This window comes from Gekko japonicus, unplaced genomic scaffold (genome assembly GCF_001447785.1).
Source record: "Gekko japonicus isolate JY-2015 unplaced genomic scaffold, Gekko_japonicus_V1.1 scaffold813, whole genome shotgun sequence".
Taxonomy (NCBI): domain Eukaryota; kingdom Metazoa; phylum Chordata; class Lepidosauria; order Squamata; family Gekkonidae; genus Gekko; species Gekko japonicus.
This window is the reverse complement of record NW_015160860.1, coordinates 371,647-391,369: the sequence shown is the minus strand read 5'-3', so window position 1 is coordinate 391,369 and position 19,723 is coordinate 371,647.

Here is a 19,723-nt window from a genome sequence, read left to right as displayed (position 1 = left end):
CAAGTATTACAACAGTTAAAATATAGCCGTAGGGCTTAATCGCTAAAACCAAGAAAATAGCAGGAAATGTCTTAAATCAGCCCAAGGAATCAAGGTTACACTGAAAGACTAAAAGCAGCAGACAACCAGTCGAAACCCAACACACTCAGACAAAAGCAGCATGCACAATGAGGTTCTCACTTGGCATCTAAAGGTATACAAAATGGGGGGGGGAGAGCTCCACAAACATGGGGCTACCTCTAAAACCACCTGCTGCACCTCATAAATGGGTGCATTCAGACAAGGGCCTCTCCACAAGATCTCAATGCACAGGCAAGCCTTCGAACGCTCCTGGGCCAGATCTTTTTGAATGGCACCCAGTAACAAACTGGAAACCAATGCAGCTCTTTCAGTGCTGGTGTAACACTGGCTACTGCATCCTGTCCCTGTTAACAGTGCAGCAGCCTTTGGGACAAGCTGAAGTCTCTGAGCGATTGCTGAAGACTTGAAATGACCAGAAATGGGTAACTGTAGCTCAGTAATTTCATTCTAAGAAAGGCGCACCAACCCAAGTTGGGGAAAGGTGTCTGGAATTAAAGAAGCCTCTTGAGCCTCCTGGATACAGCCATATGTAAAAGCCATACCTGAGCTACAGACCTTGTTCCTGATGGTGGAAAGTCCAAAGATCCCAGCAACAAGGTAAAGGCAGCTGTATAGAGGCTCACTACCTACCTGAGGGTCCTGGCCCTGGCTCGAAGGCCACCAGTCTACTCAAGATAGAGGTGGTGTTTGTTTTTTGTTTGTTTGTGTGTGTGTGTCTGTGCCTGGAAGTTCTGGTTGACTTCTGGTGACTCCTAGTGGGGCTTGGACATTTCAGAGACGTGGCTTACTCTTGCCTGCCTCTGTGTGTTAGCCGCTTAATAGGTGTGCAAGCTAGGGATCATCCTCCAACTATACCAGAGTCAGAAAACTCTTGGAGCAGCACAGGCGACATACAGGAAACATCTTTTATGAAAATTATTAAGACAATATCCCTAATACATTCGGCTAATCAATAAAAATATCATACACAACCCAAGAGCTAAGAAATAAAGGGTTGAAGTGATCTTAAGGGATCAGAGACGAAAGAGGGTGAAGAGTTGATGGGGTAATAGCTACCTTTCCAGATGTGCAGAAGACCATGGAGAAGGGATTGTGGCCCAAAACAGAGTTGGGAGGGGGTGACCTGCCAGTTGGCATCCTGAGGCAGACACACAATCTGAGGCCATGTGCCTTGATGGATATAGACACTGGAAAACAATGCAGACCAATGGGAGGCCTTGAGGGGCTGGTCCCAGGTGAAGACAAAAGATTACCTGTGCCAATAAGGGGTCCCAGGGGGTGTGACACCAGGAGGGGCAAGACCTATGTGTGACCAATGAGATTTTAGAGGGGCAGAGTCTGGATTCACAATAGCATTGATGGGACTACTGGAGATGGCTGAATAGGTGTGATGACTACTGATGGTCCTGCCAGGGCAGGTTGAATAGGTTCCTAGATTTAGACAAAAGGTAGGAAATGGGTCCCTGATAGATGTCAGAGAGGATCAATAATTTGAATGTTTTATTGGTTTACTTTGGTATTCTGAGGGATGGGGCAGGAAGGACAGTTGATCTAGACAAAAGACTTTTCACATAGGTATAGGAGTCACAGAGGAACTATGTGCAGAGTTGGAGACAGAAGGGCTATTCACCAGGTGGCTACTGAATAGCTTAATGGAAATGCAGATCTGTACCTGGTGGAAACTCAGCATTGTTTCATATGCATACCTTTACTGGGTGGAGGGGAAGATTGGAGATTGTCTTGGAGGGCTGCCTTGTGCAAAACCTGAAACTGAAACCCTTTTGCAGAGCTTCTGTCTAGCTCTGTGTTTCAGAACCAAGAGTGCCTTCCTTGGCCTGAGTTTTTGTGGTCTCTGGTTCAGATCAGGAGTGGGTGTCCCTGCTGTTGGGGCTACTCTAGAGTAAGGCAGCGCCTCTGGGTAACATTTGTCCCGGCCCTGGTATTCCTGGGAGGTCTCCCATCAAAGTTCTTGCCAGGGTCGGCCCTGCTTAGCTTCTGAGATCTGACAAGATCGGGCTTGCCTGGGTATCCAGGTCAGGACGAGGTGGTATTTGTTGTTGATGGGATCTTTGGACTTTTCATCTGCTGTGGACCTGCTGTGCAGAGATCAGTGGAGCCACACCTCCTGCCTCTCTTTGCATGCATGCAGAGAAAAGCAGCACGGTAGGACGGTGAGGTTACTCAGTGAGAGATCAGTGGAGCCACACCTCCTGCCTCTGCATGCATGCAGAGAAAAGCAGCAGGGTGGTAAGGTGAGGTTACTCAGTGGTAGGGAGGATTCTTCCATGACTTCGATCCTCCAGTTGTTCCTCATTATGATTCAAGAAAGAAAAGAAGAAACCTTTCAAGCTGCCAAGTACAGAAGGATATATGACATGTAGGTGAGAAAACGTCCAATGAAACCACCTTTAGCCCACTAATTACAAACACTGAATATATTTATCTATTTATTTAAAACTTTTCTGTGTTGTCTTTCCACCCAGATAGGGTCCCCAAGGTGGCAGACATCAAAAAAACATTCAAAACATTAAAACAGCATGGGCAGTAAAAATATATAGGCTGCGGTCACACGGAGTAGTAGCCATGCTACTGCGATGGAAGATAGGCGGATTTTCTGGGCACGATCTCACCGCTACATCTGGGAAGTGTAGAGCTCCCGTGGTGAACCCGAGGCTTCCCTCCGAAGATGCGCGGAGGTACTAGTTTTCGTAAACCATGGGGCAAGGGTGGGCATCTGATTGCGTTTCCGGTGGCATCCGGCGCCCGCCCAGGCCCCATTGCAAAAAGGTTTTTTCCCCTCCAAGTCTCCAGGGATGCGCACAAGCACCCAACGGGGCATGCTCATACTTCAGGTTAAAAAAAACAACACAACCCCGTTTGCCGTGCCGCGCCACTTCTTTGGCACGTCGTGTGATCGGCACCTCCCCCCTAATGATGGGACAGCGAGGGGACACCTGATCATGCAGTCGCACGTTATTTCGCTGTGGGGCAAACAGCCACGCCTCCCCCCTGCGATATCCGGCGCGTGTGACCGGGGCCATAGATGTACAAACATACAGTAACAACACATCCTGGAAGGAGGGCCAATAATTGTTACTGGTGATACGCCAAACAAAACAAAAAAGGCTTCACCTAATGGTGGAAGACAGAGATAGAGGGGGACAGATAAATCTCCTTGTGGAGGGAGTTCCAGAGTCTCAGTGCCGTGACAAGAAGGGCTTTTCTCTTCAAATGGAAGGGGTGCCCAAAGCAAGGCTCCTGAAGATGACCTGAGTGGGGAGAACAGTGTTCAAGGGCAGCCCTACATAGAGTGCATTGCAGTAATCTAATCCAGATGTTAGTAGGATGGGCACTACAGAGGCAAGATCTTTCCTGCACAGGAAGGGCTGCAGCTGGCTCACCAGTCAAAGCTGGAGAAAAGTACCCCTGGCCACCACGGCCACTTGCTTATCCAACAAGAGGCCTGGATCCAGCAGCTTTTTTAGAGGGATTGCAAACCCATTAAGAACAACCTTCTGATCTTAACCAGCAATTTCATGGCAACATTACACTGCACAGGGGACAGTGTAATGCCCTGCAGCACCCCAGGGCCCAGTTGTCCATAATCAGAGCTAAAGCTGTGCAGCACCTACTTCGGTTAACAGTCTTTCAGACAGGAATGGAATCCTTAGAGCATGGTGCCTCCCAATCCCAGTCTCAAAATATAGCTCAGCAATAACTTGATTGATGGAATTAGGCAGGGGTCATTTCGTAGAAAAAGAGCTGCAGGAGCTCATTAGCATAACTTATTCGCATATGCCACACACACACCCTGACATCACCAGAAGTGTGCACCAGGCCCTCTGACAGGCAGAAGCACCTGGGATCCATTCTTTCCCCCCTCTCCCTTCCCTTCGCCTCCAAGTCGGGCGAAGGAAAAGGGGAGGGGGAGGATCTCAGGCACTTCTGCCTGACAGAGGTGCTGGCGTGCCCACAGCCGGCCTGGGTGAATTATAGAATCATAGACTCATAGAGTGGGAAGGGACCACTCGAACTCCCTTCTCAGGGGGTCTCTGAGCGGCTTACATATGGTGCTAGTCACACAAATTACCCTAACTATGGCCACAGAATTTATGGGGTGGGGTTACCTACCGGCACCCCTGTGGTGGTGGGTTGACATGCTCATTTTTCTTGGCTCGGCGCTTTCACTTTCGTCCCCGGCGGGCTCCATTTTGGTCGGCAGCTCTTCCTTTGGGCGCACGATTCGCGCCTTCCTCCGGTTCTAGCCACGTCCTTCCGGCTCCGCTTTACGCCGGCCTCCAGCGTCATCGTGCGCCCGTCTCGTTGGCAGCCGCTCAGATGTCTCCTCTTTTTTTTCTGGCCAGCAGGGATCGCTCCGTTAGTCACAGCAACCCGCCGCCGCCGCTGCTGCCGCTTCTGCCGCCACCGTTGTCCCACCGCGTCACACCACCTCTGATCACTTGCCGCCACTGCCGTCCACCACGTTCTAGGCAGGGTGCCCCCCACCCTACTAAGGGTGGGTACCCATTTACCTACTTGCACTAACTGCTTTCGGTCCACTGGGTGGGTCAAGGTTTGCCATTGCTTTCCTCCCAAGGAGCAGGCGTCTTTTAATTTCATGACTGCAGTCACCATCTGCAGTGATCTTAGATCCCAGGAACGTGAAGGCTGTCACTGCTTCCACTACTTCTCCTTCTATTTGCCAAGGAGTGATGGGGCTGGATGCCATGATTTTAGTTTTTTTTGATGTTGAGTTTCGAGCCAGCCTTTGTGCTCTCCTCTTTTATCCTCAGCAAGAGGCTCTTTCCAAAAAAAATAAAAAGTATAACAATAAGGTTCGTAATCTCTACTTCTTGAAAAACTGTAAGAAACTGTAAGAATCCTCAACTCAAAAACCAACATGGCAGCAAAGTCACTGTGCCTGACAGTTAAGCTTCAGTATTCATAACCAGTTCAGTTCATGTTGGCTACAGAGACTGAGGAGAAGATGATGTATTTGTTTATCTTGCCTTATCAAAACTCTTTTGAGCCCTCTTGAAAATTTGTCGGATGTTCCAGTGGAACTTCCAAATTCACTTAAAATGTCAATTCAAGTGAGATGCATTGACAACCCTGGATCATAAGAACCTTTCTGAAATATGTTGCTAGCCTTGTCATTTTTTTTTGGGGGGGGGGTGTCGTATAGGCTAATGGGGTCTGAACTTGCTGAGATCTTGGGGGTCATAATGGATAGCTCAGTGAAAGTGTCAATCCAGCAAGTTGCAGCAGTGAAAAAGGCAAATTCTATGTTAAGGATCATTAGGAAAGAGATTGAGAAGAAAACAGCTAATATTGTAATGCCCCTGTATAAATCAGTAGTGTGGCCTTATTTGGAATACTGTGTACAGTTCTGGTTCCCACATCTCAAAAAGGACACTGCAGAGCTGAGAAAAGTACAGAGGAGGGCAACCAAGATGATTAGGGGATTGGAGCACCTTCCCTGTGAGGAAAGGCTGAAGAGTCTGGGACTTTTCAGTTTAGAAAAGTGATGACTGGGGTGGGGTGGGGGGGGCAACATGATAGAGGTTTATAAAATTATGCATGGGGTGGAGAGAGTTGACAAAGATAAACTTTCCTCCATCTCCCAAAGTACTAGAACTCGAGGGCATCCAATGAAGCTGATGGGCAGTAGGTTCGGGGTGGACAAAAGGAAATACTACTTTACACAAAGAGTGATTAAATGTGGAATTCGCTGCTAGAGGCTGTAGTGATGGCCACAGGAATAAACAGCTTTGAAAGGAGATTTGGTAGATTCATGGAGGGTAAGTCTATCAGTGGCTACTAGCCATGGTGACTGAGGGGAACCTCCACATTTAGAGGCACTTAATCCTCTGAATCCCAGAGCCAGAAGGCAACATCAGGAGAAGGCCTTGGCCTTTATGTCCTATTGTTGGCTGTCCAGAGGACCTGATTGGCCACTGTGTGAGACAGGATGCTGGACTAGATGGACCATTGGTCTGATACAGCAGGGCTGTTCTTACATTCTTATGTTAATTTAGTATGAGATCACGGCTGGCTCTACAATATAAGTAGGATGTGTCTGCCGAATTCAAGGGCCATCCTCATTCATAGTGGAAGATGCTATTTTTTTAAAAAATTTAAAGATGTATTTAATTGCATTAATTGCTTGTACGTGCATGGGTGTGCATGCACAGGAGACAATGGAAATGGGTCTTTTTGTCTGCATGTACATATGAATAATGTAAAATGACACTGCCCTCTCTTGGTCTCTGATTATTATGGTAAGAAGGTCAAAGGTGAACTGTAAGGCAGTGCCCTTGCCATGTTGCTAAACCAAGGCCTCTGTGGATTGTGGTGTGAAGCGAGCAGCAGCAAGGAGGCCATATCTCATGAAGGTTGATGACAGAGGTGGACTACTATGAAGTTACACTATGACAAAACTAAGAGGCCCAGGAAAATGTTTGCCTTACCTAGAGTGACAAAACATCATGAGCTCAGCCTGTATGAGGAAGATGTACTTGTAAAGCAGTAGTTTGAATAGCTACATGCCAGTGAGTCACCGAACCCTGCAGCATCACCTGGTTGTCAGGGAACATGTTCATGCAGATGCTGTTGATGTTGTGTTGATGCCTGGAGCCATCTTTCTATCAGTATCAAAGGAGAGCAATGTTGCCACTGTTGGCTTGAATTCCACACCTATGACCAGAGCTTTGTGTTGGTGTTGTTTTTTTTAAAGAAATCTCTGCACTCAGGCAATTGAAACTGCATGCTAATAAAAGCTGAACTCTGTATCAGTTATGTACATCAATATTGTTGAATAATTTATCTATTTCGCATAATTCCCCCTGCAGATGGTACTATTATTTATTCTATATTTCTTAGTAATGGGGAGGGGCAAGGAGGTCTGCAGGGCGTGGAGGTCCCACCCCAACCAATGTTCCAGCTGCTAGGATTTTTGGGAAGGTGTTGTCCGCATATTTTCAAGTTATTTTTAAAATTACAGCTGAGGTTCTGAGGAAGCTGAATTCTGCACCGAGTACAGTATTCTGCACTTTTTCTGTCCTCTTGCAGTCACATGATACAGACAGCCAGGGGCAATCCATAACTGATGTGTGGATCACACGTGGTGCTGCCTGCCTGCTACAAAGCACACAACACACACAACTGCAACCTTTTGGAGTCCAAGGCCAGTTTGGTGTAGTGGTTAAGTGTGCGGACTCTAATCTGGGAGAACTGGGTTTGATTCCCCACTCCGCCACAAGCTCTGGCACAGCTGTTCCTGCAAGAGCAGTTTGTGTCAGTTCTCTCAGCCCCACCCAACTCACAGGGAGGGGAAGGGAAAGGAGTTTGTAAGCCGCTCTGAGACTCCAAGTGAAGGGCGGGGTATAAATCCAATTTCTTCTTCTTCTTCTTCTTTTATGGGCTGTTGCTTTCCATCTTTATATTCACGTTTTGACTCCTGCTTGAGGTCCAATTTGTAGGACTGCAGAAGAACAGACCATTGCAATGTCTTGCAAAATGTATCCATTCCTGACAGTTTCCACTTGGGGTCTTTTAGTCGGCCTCCTTGCAAGCAGAGAAATTAGGACCCCACTATGGGAAAACCTGATTTAAAATGTAGGATGCCTGGTAACCTGTGACAAAGTTTGCAGAGAATATATCCTCCTGGCATTTGGGTTGGGTCTCCCTTCCACCAAGTTTTCCGCCAACAGAGAAACATTTCCTTCGACAAAGAAAAACTTTTCTCTGTCAGAGAAAGCCTTCCTTCCTCAGCAGAAGTTTCTGTCCTTTGGACAAAGTCATTCTCCCTTTCTCACTTGTCAGAAGACTTAGCGGATTCAACTTAGGATCCAGTTTAGCAGAAAGGAATCACAGGATTCAGTCCATGGAGTGCAATCCTGCTCATGTTGATTAGACGCAATGAAAGTCATGGACCTTGGTTTGCATATAAAAGGTAAATGACCAAGTGTGTGTAGTCTGAATTTGAATTGGAACCATGGGTGGGTTTTTACCCTTCCACCCTTGCAGGGCTTTTCTGATCAACCCCCCCCCCTGCTGTCATTTGCACTTTAAAGAAAAAATGTCACAGGTCATTTCGTTTCTCTTTAACATTGCTAATAACAATATCAGGAGCAGGAGAAGAGCTAATTTTTGTTAGCAAAACCAAACAGTAATTTAAGGACTAAATTCCCTTTCCCCTCCATGTGTAATTCCAGTCAGAAATGGGGCTGTGCGTGCTGGTAGCATAGTATCTAAAGAAAAATTGAGATCGGTGATCTTTATCACACCTGTTTTGACCGTTAAAGGTCTATTGGTGTAGCAACCACCCATTGGGTTTCTCTCCAGACATAAAATGACTCTCACTGTCTCTACTGGCCCAAAGTTTATGCTTCCTCCACTCTTCTCAAAAACCCAACTTCTATATCATTCTGGGCAGGTCCAAATTTTTTTAAAAAAGCACTTCTCTGTGCATTTTAACTGGCTCCCCTGGAAACTTGGACTTGTTACTAGCCTTGTGTGCTTCTAAATCCACCAACGCAAGTTGAAACTCAGGTCAACAAGTCTTTTCTCACAAGGATCAGGCAAGCTGTGGTCCTCCTGACAGCATTCCCCAAGCGTTCACCATGTTGAAAAGAAAGCCAGACGGGAAACAAAACTTGCCTTGAACCATAAAACCACCATATCAGAATGAACATGTAAATTAACTCTGACTCGATTTGCATTGTAGTAAGCATTTTTATGTCTGGGAATAAGCAAGACTTTAATTTAAAAGTACATCTAGAAGTACATTTTAATGTGGGATGTATATATATAGTTGATCTTTTAAATGTACGGATTTATATGCAATGGCTGGGATCCAGAGAGCTACTTGAGGAGTAACTAAAGGCTTGTGTTGGCCTTTGAAAATTTCAGTTTCACAGGACATCTGCTGTGCAACCCAAGGCAGTTATTCCAGTGAGAGTACAGTGATGCCAGTGGACTTAGAGTAACTTTGCATTGTATTGCCTTGTCATATATACACAGGACCCAAGACCAAAGCCCACTTGGGCGGGTGGGGCTGGTTATGGGTTTCTTTAAAACCTGATCAACATTTTCTTATTTATTTATTTATATGCCACCAGTGGGGACCTAACACGGTTTATGCTGGAATATATGAGGTCTATAGTGCACCTACTTGAAGAAGATAGAAGATCAGCCTTTAGGGAACAGTTCAAGCCCTGCTAGTTAGCATAGCTAGATTAGGGACTTCCCACTTCAAATTATGTCCTTCCTGTCTCCTGATTGGCTCTTTGGAGAATTCCTGCTCCAACTAAGCCCTCCCCCTTCCTTTCTGTCTCCCACAGCAGTTAGTCAGTTAGTTAAGCTTCTCTCCCTCTCCTCTGTCCTATCAGAGTTTATTCTTTAATAAACCAAGGCTGCGGTCACACGGAGCATTACCCACGCTACTGAGATGGATGATAGGTGGATTTTCCGGGCACGCTCACACCGCAACATCTGGGAAGTGTAGAGCTTCCATGGCGAACCCGAGGCTGCCCGCCAAAGATGTGGAGTTAAAAACTAGTACCTCCGAGGTACTAGTTTCCGGAAACCGTGGGGCAAGGGCTGGCGTCTGATCGTGTTTCCGGTGGTAGTCCGTGGCATCCGGCGCCCGCCCATGTCCCGTCGCAAACAGGTATTCCCCCCCCAAGTCTCCACAGGATGTGCACAAGCACCCAACGGCGCATGCACACGAAGAGGAAAGTGAAAGTTCTGTTGCTCCGCAGAATCGCGCATGCCGTTGGTGAGATCGCGCCGCGCCGCTTCTTTGCCGTGCTGCAGGATCGTTGTGTGATCACCACCTCCTCCCGAACCACGGGACGTCGGCGGGACGTGGGATCCGGCGGCCGCGCATTAGTTTGCTCCAGGGCAAACAGCCACACTTCCCCCCCGCATTTTCCGGTCCATGTGACCAGGGCCCAAGTTGTTTTCTTTAAACAGTTGCTGCTCCATTCCTCTGTATGTTTAAACTCTGCCAACAGTTTATAACCTCCTTTTACCCTCTAAATAACTCTGTGATGATAGCTAGGCTGACTCAGAGTATCTGGCCCAAGTTCACCCAGCAAACTTCCAAGGCAGAGTAGGAATTTAAACCTGGGTTTTACAGATCCTAGTCCGACACACTGACTACTACACCATCCGTGCTCACAACTGCCAGTAAATAGCAGTAATTAGATGCTGTCTGCTCATCGGATAGGATGAGTTACAAACAGAGCTGCATGTTCTTTGTGCTAAGAGAGAGAAAGTAGAATTCTGCACCATGTGCAGAAGGTGGAGGCAGCAGTTTGGTTTCTGCAATCTGCCTAGATTATTCTGCAATGTGTGTGGATTATACAAATGTGGCATTATACATAGCCCCACACTTTTTTGTTGTTGCAATTCTGCTATTGCTAGTGATGATGAGGAATAAATTTGTCATATCATGATCACTAAAAAATATGTCTCTAGCTTCTGTGATTTTATCATCCAATCCCTACTTGCAAGCCTAAAGCTGCATTCAGATGCTACAACGAACTAAGATTAGGCACAAACACAATTTGTTGCTTGGAAAAATTGAAGTTTGTTTATTCCCTACTAATAGGAATTCTTAATGAAGGTTGCGGTCACACGCTCCAGAAAAAATGGGGGGGAAGCAAGGCTATTTTCTCCGGGGGAATTTGACCCGCAGTTGCATGAATACACAGTTTTTGGAAGCTGCGGGCACCGCCCACCACTGTGTGATCAGATACGACTGTGGGTGAGGGTGTTTTCTTTGCCGTTTGTTTCCAATGCAGTTAAACGAGGAATTGATGAATTGCATCTTCACACTGATGGCTCCCTATGGAGTTTGTGATGATGCACATACTGAGAAGGGGAGAAAAACAACGGCACAGAGTAGGGATGGCCTGATCAGACCAACCCGATACCATGAGAGCACGCTGGAGTGATCAGACAGGGGTAGGGTTGCCAAGTGGCACTTACCCTTCCGGCGGGGGACTCTAGGTTGGCTCCCGGTGCGTGCAAAGCACACGCACGCTGCATGCACGTCACAGGGAAGTGACGTCATGATGCCGGGCACGCTGGGGGCGGGGCCATGACCGTACAAGGGAAAACCATAGAGTAACCATAGAGAAAACCATAGAGTTTTCCCTTGTATGGCCATGGTCCCACCCCCAGCGTGTCCGGCGTCATAACGTCACTTCCCTGTGACATGCACGCTGGGGCGGGGTTCCCCCCGGGGCCCGATTCCCCGGCGTCAGGGAACGGGCCTCTGGGGCGGGGGGATTTCTGCCCACCAGGGGGATTTGGCAGCCCTAGACAGGGGAAAGTCCGTCCATGGCCCGTCGCAACCTGTTTTCTACCACATTCCCCCCCATGTCTTTTAACTCCACTTCTGCGGCAGAGCAGAACAGGTTGCTGATGGGTGCGGGGTGCTTCCCAGATGTTGTTTCCTGATCGTGCCCTTTAAATTCGCCCGGCATTCATGCCTATAGCAGGTCTAATTGTGCGTATGATCGCAGTTTAAGGTTTAGAATCCTGCCTTTTGGGGGAGGGGCTAATTTGCTGAGACATATGCATTCAATGCCACAGCAAACTGCACAATCAAGCTAAGGCATTTTGCATCAAGTTCTACACATGGAGGGAGTGGGGTGGTGGGAGTAGGACAGAGCCTGCATGAGCAAAGCAGGGAGGAGTGTTTTAACATGATCCACACACGATTGGGCATTGTCCTGTATAACCTCCTGGATTTTCCTTGCCACACAGTGTAATCCAGGAGGTGTTTGATTGTGACAGCACAATATCCAATGTCATGTGGATCCTCCCTATGAGTTGCGTCCAGCCAGCTTTTCATTCAATCTCATCCAATTCCTTCCTTAATACAGCCCCTGTCTCACATGCTTTCCCCCCCATGCCGATGAGCCCGAGCATAGCCTTTTTGGGCAGCCAAAGGAAACCCTTCTTGCCTTTTCCACCGGCATAAGACTCTGGTTGGATCCAATCCTATGTCTGCACACACCAGGCTCTAAACTGTTTTTTTTTTAAAACGAAAGGTCAGATTCTCTGCTCCATGTACTGTACAGGGCCCATTTTCACGAAAGGTCAGATTCTCTGCTCCATGTACACAGGGCCCATTTTTACCTTTTGTAGGTTTTCTGCAGTTGTGTTGAATGGTGAAATATGCATAGCCCTGATTACAAATCCCAATAAATGAATGCCGTTAATTTAATTTTTTTTTTGATCTAGCAGTATATCTTTAAGCAAGTTTGGGTAATGAATTCCCTTAAACCTCCCCTGTTCCTCTAAGAAGCTCAAAGCAGCTTTATATAAGCATTTTATAATATCTCGAGAAGCAGAACGAGTAGCAAGGAGAGAAAAATCCAACTCGTGTGCTGCTCTCCTTACACGGAAGTCTTGGACATCATGCCCCAGGGGGGTTAAATGCACAGACTCCACATCACAAAAGAAGCCGCCCTCTTGCAACAGCTTCAGCATGGCAGAGGCCAAGTGTCCCCTCCGACTCAGCAGGGAGTGGCAAAGCTTTCTCTGCCTTTGTTCTGCCTCCCCCCCCCCAAACACAACCAGGCTTCTGGTTGGGACGGGTAGTGCAGTAGAGATTTCTAAGTCCCTGATTCATTAGGGAAATGTGAGTGACAGTGTGTGAGAGCGAGAGTAACAGTGAATGAAGCAGTGAAACTAATTGCCGGAGAAGAATGAGACAACTGAAAGTCGAAACCCTGTATTTATCTGGGGAAGATTCCTTCAGCCGCAGTGAATAAGCGGTATAACTGGCACTTCTTGATCTGACTGAAAAGGGTGAGATGAAGCTGATTGCTCCCATAGAGATAGAAAACAGGCCTGTGTGGATCTGGAAGAAAACACGTCTGCCTCCTGGACTCGCCCTTCCCTTGCCTTCTTCTCCTGTCATGAGCTTAGTCTACACACCTTGCCTTGATACAAGAGACAATAGTCTTGCTGATTCATACCTCCAAGGCATAATCTTGCAGCTGTCTGTGTTATGGGTCACCTTGAAAAGCTAACTAATGTTTTTTTGGGGGGAAGGGTGTATATGTAGCTCATCCTTCAATTTGGCTCGAAGCATTAAAACAGTAAATATAAAAGAACAGCCACAAAGCATAATATTTAGCTGTTTCCTCTGGAAAGCAGATAAGTGTACCCCAAGATGGTTCCGCAATGTGTTGCCAAATGGTTGGTTTTGAACATCTAAAGCTGCATGCTTCATGATCTTTGTTGATATCTGATGGCGTATCCTTTATTCTTAAGGATTTCTGATGGACCCTTTAAAAAGAAAAAGAGGTTGAAAGACTCAATCCTGTTTAACTGTGCAAACAAAGGGAGGGGGGGCTAAGAGGTGCCCATACTCAGTCTACTATCTAAAATCAAAGTGAGGGCCAAACTGTCCATCATACAGGAACACTGTGATCAGATCACTGGTCATTTTCTGTGGAAAAAAGCAGGATGCTGAGAAGGGGCACCTGAATCTCAGCCTTGGGCCATGGGGCAAGAGGAGAGGGCTGACCCTTTCCTTGTGCTGGTCCCTCATAGAATCTCAAACGCCAGGACACTTGTGTTAGCCACAGTTGAGGGCTTTGTCTTTTCCCTCTCACAATATTTTATATATTGCCTCCTCCCCATGTCATGGTCTTGTGATGAGGTTAGGGAGGTTCCCACCAGGGTTGCAAGATCCCCTGGTGAAGGCAGGAGTCCCCCACTTCCAGGCCCCATCTCCTCACTGCCAATTAGCTGACCAGTGGGGGGGGCTCACCCAGGAAAAGAGGGAGATCCAGCGCCATTACCCATGTGACACTGAAGTGATGTATCACTTCTGGGACATCAGGGGGGACACTCTGGTATTTACCATAGAGGTTTGTCCCAAATACCAGAGTGTTACCCCGATGTCCTGGAAGTGATTATGTCACTTCCGGGTAGGGCTGCCAATTCCCCCCGGGGGGCGGATTCCCCCCCCTTTGGAGGCCCGATTTCCGCCACCGCGGAATCGGGCCCCGGGGGAAACCCCACCCCGGCGTGCACATCAGCCGGATGTGACGTGATGACACCGGGCACACTGGGGGCGGGGCCACAGCCATTTGAGGGGAAAACATAGAGTTTTCCCCTCAAATGGCTGTGGCCCCGCCCCCAGCATGCCTGGCGTCATCACGTCACATCCGGCTGACATGCATGCGGACGCCGTCCGGGAGCCCTCCGCCGCAAGAAGAAAAGGATTTGGCAACCCTACTTCTCGGTCATGTGGGCAGTAATGTACACATGTCACTGTATGTAGGTTGGGCCTCCCTGCAGGTCCCCCCACCCCCTGACAACCCTAATTCCCACACTCCTATGCATCTGTAGCATTTGCAGAACAGAACTGTTTAGGGAGGTATTGTTATAAAGGGAATATTCGTGTAGTTTGAATGCCTGTGGAAATTCTCCAGATAGTTAAATTTTTTATTTATTGTTAGCTTTTATTGTCTTTATTGTAGTGTGTTTCTTTTAATTTTTTGAGTTTTTTCAAGAAAAGCAGATGATAAATGAAGTAAGTAAATGAATACAGATCAGCCCTCAAAGATTTCTTGGGATACAAATCTGAGTTGCAGTCATGTTTCCCTATCCAGCAGGGTATGTGTACACCAAAGCCTCTTTTTGTGTGCCGATCTCAGTGGTATCAAAACAAGGAGATATGGATGAGGAGTGGACAGAGCAAGTGCCATTTTTCCCCTCTCCTTCCACCCACACCATGCCCTTTTTTCACCAACATGTCCCCACTTTTTGTTGTAGTAATGGTGCTCAAAAAAAAAGAAAGAAGACAAACCAAATCAAACGGATAGAATTTAATAGCACAGAAGAACTAAACAAACAACCCAATGATGGCCTCATGGACAAAAGAGTAGCTTCATCTCGAAGTAATTTTTCATAAAAAGGGAAAAAGCAAGACCAAAGTCAAAGAAAATTGCATTAAACAACCAACCAAGATTACAGTTAGGCAACAACAAGGGGAGATACAAAAGGCTTTGCCCCATCATTAACTCTTTGCCTTCAGCAACACTAATTACAAGAGAGACATGGACAGAAACCTGATTGATCAATGTCAGATGCCTTCGACAGTCCGCTAGGAAAGGAAAAGGGGAAAGAGAGAGAAGAGCTTTATCAATAAACTTTCTTCAAAGCTCAAGAAACAAATGAAATGCAAATTTAACAAATTAGCCATATGATTAACACACAGTAGGATCACTCTGGGCATTTAGCTTTGCTTCTTGCCAAGATGTAATCCTACTGAGAATTACTGCAAGGACTTATAAAAGAGATTTTTCAGCATCACTATGGAATCTACAGCCAGGCATCTTGCTTGGCTGTTTAAAATAAATCTGTGCTTTAAACGCAGAGGCACAGATTAAAGCACCTTGCCAGAGACCTTAATGCGGGGGAAAGCAGACAACATTTTCCAGGAACTGAATGTGGGCTTCTGCTTGACATCACTTTAATGACATTCTTCTTTAAAGCTTTTCTGATTTAGTTTTTTGGGCTGATCTTCTTCAGAAAGGATAACCCTTGTCCCTTTTCATGTAATTGTGTTTGTTTTGATGCATGCGATATATCTCACTGCAGACTTGGGATCCCAAGGCCCTTATTATTTCAGTATCTAGAGCTAAACTTGAAAGCTATTCCTTAACAGCTTAAGAGCAGCAGGGAAGGATCATACCAATCGTCTCTCTGGTCCAGCATCCTGATTCACACAGTGGCCACCCAGGTGTCCCCTCTTAGCAGTTTTTCAAAGGGAAGTTGTTCCAACTCCTAAACCTTTCATTTAGCACCTATACACACCTATATACATCCGAGGCTTTTAGAAGTGTAACGTGTGAATGCACCAAATCTGTCCTGTTCTGTATGATGCAGACATACTTATAAAAGAGTTAGGAGTGGCACCCTAGGCGGGGCTACCTTCTGGTGCCCCCCTGTGCCCCCAATTACGGAGATAACAACCTCCCAGAGCACCCCAGAGAGCCCTTCTCTCCGGCGCTTGCGAGCCCTCCCTTTCCGGCCTGGGTGAGAGAGACGCGAGGCGCCCGCCAGCCGGCCAACCCTCCCTCGGCCGGGCGCCTTCGGAGGCCGCTGAAACAGGCTGAGGGAGTTTGGCCTTGCTGCCAATGGGGGTTTTCTCCTGTCTCCGAGGGGAGCCACCACGTCACTTCTTCCATGCTCCTCTGGCCTCCCCTCCTCCCTCTGCCCAGCCGAGCCAGTTTTGTGTGTCCCTTGGCGGACTGCCGCCTTCCACTCACTTGAGCAGGCAGCAGAGCAGCAGGCAGGAGGAGGCCCAGAACAGAAGCCGTCGGGGCGGCTCCTTCACGTCTCCCCTGTTTACCTCTCCTGGTCAGGGGGGCGGCGGCGCATCCTCCCGGCGATGGTGGCTCTGCCTCTGGGGCCAGGGGTAGGGGGCGGAGCAGGGGGCAGGGCCACTCAGCGGCTGACTGGTTTGACTCTTCCTTCCAGCCCCCGCGCCTCTCTTGCCTGCCCCGCTGCCTTCAGCTGCCGCCGCCGCTGAAAGGGGGGGAGATTGGCATCCCATCCAGGGCCGGCCACCGCCCCATCCAGGCAGCAGAGCAGCAGGCAGGAGGAGGCCCAGAACAGAAGTCGCTGGGGCGGCTTCTTCACGTCTCCCCTGTTTACCTCTCCGGGCCAGGGGGGGCAGCAGTGCATCCTCCCGGTGACAGTGGCTCTGCCGCTGAGGCCAGGGGTGGGGGGCGGTGCGGTGCAGGGGGCGGGGCTGCCTCAGCGGCTGGCTGGTTCACCTCTTCCTTCCAGCCCCCGTGCATCTCTTGCCTGCCCCGCTGCCTTCAGCTGCCGCCGCAGAAGGGGGGGGAGATCGGCACCCCATCCAGGGCCGGCCACTGCCCCATCCAGGGCTCGGCGCTCTAGGTGAATGCCTAGTTCGCCTAGCAGGTGAGCCAGCCCTGGGAGTGGCTGTACACTCCTGGCATACCAGGGTTTTCTGTCTTTGCATGTGGGAAACTTGAATGTATGTTGACTTTAGAGACTTCAGTTCAGCTGTTCACATCAGCACACATTTCCCACATTAAGTTAGTCTTTTTTCTTTTACTTGGACAATGTTGAGTGCTTAGACAATGCTGAGATTACTGCATGGATATATCTTGACTAGTAGGGCCCAATCTGCATCTTGCATTTGCTCCGCTGTTTTACCAAACCCACATTGGAAGAGAAATTCCTCTCTGCATTGCATGCCACTTCCACTTTGATTGATTGTTGGATTTTATGGCCATGTTCAGACTGCATGCTGCTTTCACTTTGTTTGATCTCTTAGGTTTTATGGAACTGTCTGCATAGATTTATGGCTGTTTAATGGCTATTCAGGGGTGACTCAGCAGTCAGTATGGCATTGGCCCAGGGTATTTGAATGTGGTTTTGAGCCGCATCTTTTTCTGTTCCTGTGTGGGTTTAGTAAAACAACGGAGCAAATGCTAGATGTAGATTGGGATCGGTCTCTGCTGGAGAGAACAGTTGCAACTGGTACATACAGTGTAACCCTAAACAAGATTTGTCTTCTAAATTCATTGAAGTCAACTTTGGAATTGCACTGTTAGTTTTGGGGGCGGGGGGAACGACTGGATTCCTGAATATGAATTTGAAAATGAGAATACATACTAAGAGCTTGAAGGTACCATCTCTTGGAATATAACATTAGCAGAGTACTCAAGGCTTTAGCACAGCAGAGCTCATCTAGCACAGTGTGTGTGCAAGAAACAAAGTTATGTGGAGCCTCTTTATATTTGCAAAAACTAATATGGGTCCTTTTATTTAAGGAATTCCATTCTAGATAGGATGGAGGAGAGATAGGTACTCAAATCCAGTCTAACTAGCTAGATGGATGGAGATGCAGGAAAGCATCCTGCCAAGATGGAGAGATGTGGCCTTGTGTGAAGAGTGAGGGAGAAACTGGAAGGAAGGAAGCTTTCCCTTTGAGTAGCAATATACACATGAAAGGGAAAGCATCAGAGAGTAGTAAAAGCAAGAGTGGTCAGTGTCCTGCCTATATAGCTCTCTATTTTATAGTCTTCCTCTGAACACTGAGGCAAGAGACAGCGTACAGTCCTTCACTTCCAACACCATCACTGTCAGTTGGCAAGAGAGAAGAGTGCTTCTGTGCATGTACAGAGGCATTCTCCTCTCATTTTTGGTTCATGTTAGTTAACTATTCTTTGATGGTTCAAAACTTGGGCCTTTCAATCAGGAAGACCATTGACATATTGGCTCTCTTCATATATGGCAATTTTCTGTGGAAAATTGTGTTTTCATATGCCTGGTTTTTAGCATAGATGGAAGAAGAGGAGGAGAGGAGGAGATTGGATTTATACCCCACCCTTCACTCAGAGTCTCAGAGCAGCTTAAAATCTCCTTTCCCCTCCCCTCCCCAGAACAGAGGTAGGTGGGGTAGGTGGGGCTGTGAGAGCTCTTTTGAGGACTGCTCTTGAGAGAACTGCTGTCAGCGAACTTGTGACTGACTCAAGGTCACAGTAGTGGCTGCATGGGGAGGAGTGGGGAATCAAACCTGGCTCTCCCAGATTAAAATTCATGCTCCTAATCACTATACCAAACTGGTATACCACACTACTTTCTTGAGGACATGCATGCAAATGCACAAAAATTATATAAGTGTGAGGAATCACTACATGTGAAGTACCAAAATACTCCAATTCTATACATGCTCACTTAGAGGGTCTTACTTAGAGATTTATGAAATTACTAGCAGTAAAACCCATTGTGAATCCAATACAACGAGATCTAGAAAGAGGCTCTGGGGGAGTGCTCTGGCTTTGGGCAAACAGTGTCAATTTGCTGTGTTGACCTCAGCAGGGTATAATGACAGAGTCCACTGTTTTCTCCAGAGGAACGCATCTCTGCTACCTGAAGAGCAGTTGTAATTTTGAGTGATCTGTAGCCCTCACCTGGAGATTGGCAGCAATTGGTACCCAGGACAAAATGGCTGGGTTGGAGGATGGAGTCTATGGCATTCTACCTGTCTGAGATCCCACCCCTCCGCAAACACGACCCTCTCCAGGCTCCACCCCTCAAATCCCCAGGAATTTGTCAGCCTGTAGTTGGCAACCCCATCTCCTTCCCAGCTAACCATCAACCTGCCATTATCTGCCCCTTTGACTTCAGCTGACTTCTGCCCTCCCTTCTGCAGAGCAGTTGTAATTCTGAGTGGTCTCCAGCCCTCACCTGGAGATTGGAAACAATGGTTCCCCATGAGGGACTAAGTGGTTTGGAGGGTGGAGTCTATGGCATTGTACCTGTCTGAGGTCCCACCCCTCCTCAAACCTCACCCTCTTCAGGCTCCATTCCTCAAATCTCCAGGAATTTCCCATCTGGAGTTGGCAACCCTATCAGGACTGGCCCCAATGTGTTTTCTCCCAAAGGCCAAAGTAGGTGACAGGACCAAGCTTAGTTGCCTACCAACAGGCACTGAGGGGAATGTAGGGTTGCCAGCTCTAAGGAGGGAAATACCTGGAGGTTTGGGGGGTGGATTCTGTAGAGGGCAGGGCGACGGAGGCATCGGCCTTCTGTCGCCCGCCTTGCCCCCCCAATCTCGGCC